This window comes from Callorhinchus milii, unplaced genomic scaffold (assembly GCF_018977255.1).
Source record: "Callorhinchus milii isolate IMCB2004 unplaced genomic scaffold, IMCB_Cmil_1.0 Scaffold15, whole genome shotgun sequence".
Lineage (NCBI taxonomy): Eukaryota > Metazoa > Chordata > Chondrichthyes > Chimaeriformes > Callorhinchidae > Callorhinchus > Callorhinchus milii.
This window is the reverse complement of record NW_024704756.1, coordinates 1,785,766-1,791,765: the sequence shown is the minus strand read 5'-3', so window position 1 is coordinate 1,791,765 and position 6,000 is coordinate 1,785,766. Positions and strand designations below refer to the sequence as shown.

Here is a 6,000-nt window from a genome sequence, read left to right as displayed (position 1 = left end):
ATAGGGGCATAGAATACAACATTAAGGAGATTATGATGAACCTTTATGAAACTGTGGTTAGGCCTCAGCGAGAGACTGTGTTCAATCTTGGGCACCAGACTTTACGAAGTACGTCACACATTGCAAATAGTTGCTGAAATAAATAGAGGGGAGGGGAGGGGAGGAGAAATGTTTTCACACAGTGAGTTGTTCAGATCTGCAATTCATTGCCTGAAAGGGAGGTGGAAGCCGATTAAATCAGCAGTTCCTCTATTGCTGTGCGGATCCTGAACTCACCCTTTCCGTTCAGTCCGTTGTTTGTGTTGGTCTGAGCTGCACTCAAAACGTTGTGAGACCGATGGCGGATCTGGCCAGAGGCAGGTTCCTTGCTGAAGTGTCTTTGCCGATCGCCCTCCTTGTGATGGGTGAGTGATCTCTGTGACTTTGTGTACCGCAGTCCTGAGGGTGACTGGAAAGGCCAGAGCGGGCACAAGCTCCTGTTGTTGGCCGGTGTCTCATCAGTTGATTTCCTTGTCTTCCTTCCAGACCTTCACCTAATTCCGGACAGTATTATGCACAGGCTGGGCAGAGCCAGCCAAAGCTAATGATAATAATAGTTATGGCGATCAGCCTTGTTTTCACTGTGCAGTATATTCTGTGAAGCGCTTTGAGACGACTCGAAGACATGATAAAGCGCTATTTCAAATACAAGGTATTACTGTATTTGACACTTATCACATGATCACGTTATCACGTCGTCGAGATATCTCAAAGCACTTTGCGGAATTTACTGTATGTTTTGCGGCCGTTACTTGTTATACAAACAAAATTCTCAACAAAACATACGGTCAAAACACTTGATAGCAAGTCCTGTGAAGCGCTTTGAGACGTCCTGCCGAGGCCGGCATTAGATCATTATTCTCTCCCTGATACACCTCAATGTGGAGCCTGTGGTTCAGTGGTGACAGCACTCGCCTCGCAAGCGGGAGAACTGGGTTCTATTGCGGGCAGAGCGAAATGTTGGGCACATTTACTTCCTCCACACGCCTGTGTAGCCTCGCAGTTTGCAGGAAGCCGGGCATTAGTGATTGGTGGATCACTTTTCCTGGTATAATAATCTGTAAAAAAAAATAATAATTTGTTCACTCGATCCACGACTGTTTGTGGGACACTGCTGTGCGCAATTGGCTGCTGCGTTTCACCCACAATTAGACAGTCAATTAAGTTTACAGTATATTCTGTGAAGCGCTTTGAGATGTCTAGAAGACGTGAGAAGCGCTATCTCAAATATAAAGATTAGTATTATTATTAATGTTCATTTTTAAACTCATTTTCTATTGCAGTTTACACAATGGGAATTGAAAATGTGGAGGCACAAGGTTAGTGTCTGTCGTCTGAGAATCTGTACAAGGGAGAAGGGAATAGAGGGTAAAGGAGAGGGGAGGAGGAGACTTGAGGGGGATATAGACACCAGCATGAACTGGGGCGCAGTAACCTCCTGCTGGGACTTTATCCCAACTTCCTGTCATCATTCAAACTGAAGTGCCCACCAGTGGGGAAATCACTCTGGAATAGAATTGAACATTAAAAGGACACATTTGGGGGAATGTCAAACAACTTCACAAAGTCTATAGTAAACAACAACAACTTGCATTTATATAGCGCTCTTCACCGCGGGAAACGTCTCAGAACAACAACAAGTAATTGGATTTACAAATAGCGCCTTTCACGCCGGGAGGACGTCCCAAGGCACTGGACAATGAGGGGTTGGCACCTGAGCTGCAGGTTGGGATCAGGGAGAGGTGGGGATTTTCAGTCCGTAGTATTCCAGGGCATTCACTGCTGATGACAGCACAGCCGAGCCGGGCTCATTGGCACGATCAGGAAAGGCAGACCAGTCACTGGGGGCATGGAGTCATCCCACTCAGCTCCTGTTAACCCTGCAAGTCAATATCCTAACGGGTCGGGTGGTCCGAGCTGGACAAACAGTGGGAAAGCTTGCCAGGCAGCACTACCAATGGCAAGCTGTGTGGATTTAGCTGGTTAGATCCAGCAGTTACCCCAACGAACACTCTGGGGTCTCAGGCCTTGGCTCTTGCCAACCTGCGCCTAATGCTTTCCGGAATTGGTGAGCAGGAGGCGTTCCTCTGGGAAGAGAGTGCGCATTCCATTCCAACAAGCTATCTCTGGGATTGCCATTTGTAGGGATGAATGAAAATCTCAGTTTAGTTTGTGCTCTTAAGCACAATGATGGGTTTCTGCAGGTGTCAGACACGCGGCTGACCAGAAAAAACCCTCAGAGAATGACTGGTGCTATCAGGCACTGCGCTGAATGATTGTCTTTTTTATTCTGTTCTTTTTAGAACGACTGCCAAAGCCGACCCTGACCGTGGATCCCCCGTCAGGTGCTGTAACACTGGGCGACAATGTGACACTCACCTGTGCAGCTCCACAACACACTCCTGGGATGAGATTCTTTTTATACAAAGATGGTGCTATAGCATTACAGGAAACAACATTAGGAAATGTACCTGAGGTTGTTTTCCAGATCACAGGAGTCAACTTCCAGAATAGCGGTGATTACTACTGTCTGTATGACATTGAGAGTTCACCAGGTGGGAGCGCGATATCATCAAAAGGCAGTGACAATGTGAAGATAACAGTTGAAGGTCCGTGAGTTTCCTGTTTCTCTCCATTGTTTGTGTCTCTGACCCCCTCCCCCACCCCCCAGTCACTGGGGACTGAGAATCACCCCCCGCGCTCACCCTGGACAGGGGGAAAGTGTGAGTCTGAGCATCAAACAGTGGCTTGTGAAGCTGTTATATCAGTTTGGGTGTAAACGTTTGAGAGAACGACTGATGCCGTCACAGACACTGAGCTGAATGATTGGCTTTTTATTCTGTTCTTTTTAGAACGAGCACCAAAGCCGACCCTGACCGTGGATCCCCCGTCAGGTCCTGTAACCCTGGGAGGCAATGTGACATTCACCTGCACCGCTCCACAACACACACCTGGGATGAGATTTAAGTTATACAAAGACGATGCAGTTTCCTCACAGATCACCGGTCCAGTACATGTACCTGAGGCTGTTTTCCAGATCACAGGAATCACCTCCCAGAATGATGGGCGTTACCACTGTGTGTATGACATTCCCAGTTCAGTGTCTGACAGACAGAGAGTGTCACAAACCAGTGACCCTGTGAAGCTAACGGTTCGAGGTCAGTGAGATTCCTGTCCCTCTCCGTTATTTGTGTCTCTCCTCTTCACCACCGCCCCCACCCACCACCGGACAGTTTGACTGACTGTCTGTCAATACGTGTGACAGGGTTTGCCCTGACCCTGGATCGGGGAGTCAGGCCTATTGCATGTTCCTTGCCCACCCTCAGCTGCCGTTCGTGGCCGCCCAGTTCCAGGTGTTAATGCAGTCTGTGTAAACCCCTCACACAAACCGGGTCAAGCCCCTCCCTGAGAGGGATTTACGAACTGCAATTAATAATAAAAATCAACTAAATTGGAAGTTTTATTTTGCTAATATCTGTTCATTCCCCTCCAGCTCCGCGGCCGGTCCTGTCCGTGTCTCCAGCCTCTGTGGTGAAGGGAGGCTCTGTCACGTTGACATGTACAGCTCCCAGCTCGGTCTCACCCTCACAGTTTACACTGTACCGCGAGGATCAGCCGGTCAGACAATCACCACACACGGGGCTTGTTAAAGTCTTCGAGATCAAAGCAATAAACGCCTCAGATGAAGGAAGTTACCGCTGCAGATATCAAACTGCTCAGTCTGTGGAGTCGCTGCCCAGTCCCCGTGTGCCGCTCACTGTGAGAGGTGAGGGAGCTCCCCCTTCATGCCCCAAACAATGAATTCACACTTTGGGTGTCGTGTGTCCAACAGACATGGAAACCCATTGCCGTGAGCAGCCGAGTGTCTGACACACGCGGAAACCCACCCATGAAGATTTGGGTGAATGACCAGTTTTATTTGGGGGATTGTCAGCCTGGACCCCGGGAAAGAGAAACTCCCTTCTCTTTTCCAATAGCCCCACAGGAGAGCTTTAACGTCCACCTCGATAGGAGCTCGGTTTAATATGGCATCCGTTGGACGGTGCCTTCCACAATGCAATGCCTCTGACAGTGCGGTGTCCCCCCTCCCCCCCAGCACTGCGCTGCACTAGTGTCTCACCAAGGCCCCAACTTGGGGGCGTGACCCCACAACCCCGACTCAGAGTTCCAGTCAAGGAGCCGGACGGGCACCTCGTGGTGTGTTTCAGATGAAAGCCTCAGTGAAACACAAACTAGATTGTACCCGTGTCGTGCTCTGGGGCCCCAACACTCACCAACAACGATCTCCTGTTTCAGCTGTGGACTGGTGGCCGGTAGCGGTGGGTGTGAAGCTGAGCGTTCTCCTCCTTCTGCACCTGGTGGTGGCTGCCGTGTGGATCTGCAAAGCCAGAGGTGACGGGGCAGACACTCACACACCAGGAGTCACCCGGGAAACCTCCTGAACGGCTGAAGCTTTTTGATGATGTGTTGAAGAGCCACGGAGGGGTGTGGGGCGTGTTACCAGCCAGACGGGCGCAGGCTGGCGCTTGTCTTATATTTCAGAGTCTCTCATTGACAAAAGGAGCTCAGACTCGTCGCTGTTCAGGGGAACAGGATCTGCAAGGCAAAGCTTGTGGTTAAAGACAGTCTGTCAGGTCGTCCTCCCTACACTTGGGCCGAGAGTGAACACACATTTCCTCAGCGTGAATCTGCCGGCTTCTCTGTCCTTGTCATGTGTGGCCTGGCTCAGTCACTCCCGCTTCTGAACCACAAGGTTGTGGGGTTCAGCCCCTCCCTCCCCCAACGTCAGGGAGTTGAGCTCACAGTCTGGGCTGACGCTACAGTACAGTGTCGGGGGGTGTGGGGCTGCATTGTCGGAGGTGCCGACCTTCGAGTGAGACACCATTAAAGTGCTTCACAGAATATTACTGTGTGTTTTGTGGGCGAATGCGGCAGTTAACTTGTGCTAAGCAACAGCCCCACAAAGTGCATCTGGCAATGACGCAAAACAGACTTAAAGTGAAGTGAACAACCAATTTAATTTGGGGGATTGTTGGCCAGGAACCCGGGAAAGAGAAACTCCCTTCTCTTTTCGAACAGTGCCACGGAAGTTTGATCAGCCAGACAAGGCCTTGGTTTAATGTCTCAGTTGAAGGACGGCACCTCTGACAACGCAGCACATCCTCAGCACTGCGTTGGAGAGTCAGTTTAGATGATATAGATTTCAAGTCCCGACGTTGGTGTTGAACCCACGACCTTCTGACTCAGAGGAGAGAAAGCTACCACTGAGCCAGGCTGACACATTCCTCTTAATAAGCAGCTAATGTAGATTTCCCATCTCTGTCCTGTCTTCGCATAAAAATGTACGGCTGTCGCTCTCTCAGACAATAAACATAACTTTTCAAAGAAGCTTCAGCTTTATGTTAAAGCCAAACTGAAACTATTTCACAGGACACTGACTGCCGGGGGTGGGTGGGTGGGTGGGTGGGGGGTGTCAGCCTGATACCCACGGTGGGATGTAAAGGGGAGACGACGTAGGGAGGGATTGAGCCTGACGTGACCTCAGTGCCACGGTATACAGCAACAGGATAAAGTGTAAGAAATAGCACAGCTTCTGGAGCAAAGACACCAGGGATGGACGAGAGGTAAAAGTTAAGTCACACCCATGTTGCTGTCCATGTTATTACAACACAGAAAGAGGCCATTCAGCCCAACAAGTCCATGTCAGGGTTTATACTCCACAAAGGCCCCCACCCCTCTTAATCTTCCCCCTCACTCCTCTGTTCCCTTCTCCGTTACGTATACGTTCACTGTCCAGTGAGCGAAGGAAAACACGGCTTCCTGTTGGTAAAGGCTGAAAACCAGACTGTGAGAAACTCTCTTCTCATAGTGTCATAGCCCACCTCTGGGCGGAGCAGGAACAGGGAGACCTGGGAGTCCACATAAGCAAATCTTTGAAGGTGGCAGGACAGCTTGATAAAG

General features: G+C 50.0%; 1 long non-coding RNA gene across 1 annotated transcript; it reads left to right on the top strand.

Moving 5' to 3' along the window:
* The first annotated feature begins 282 nt into the window (after positions 1 to 282).
* LOC121850204 lies at positions 283 to 2,443 on the top strand. The gene is made up of 3 exons (XR_006085501.1): positions 283 to 404; positions 1,323 to 1,358; positions 2,343 to 2,443. It is a non-coding gene; the product is annotated as an uncharacterized LOC121850204 (long non-coding RNA).
* Positions 2,444 to 6,000: the final 3,557 nt, after the last annotated feature.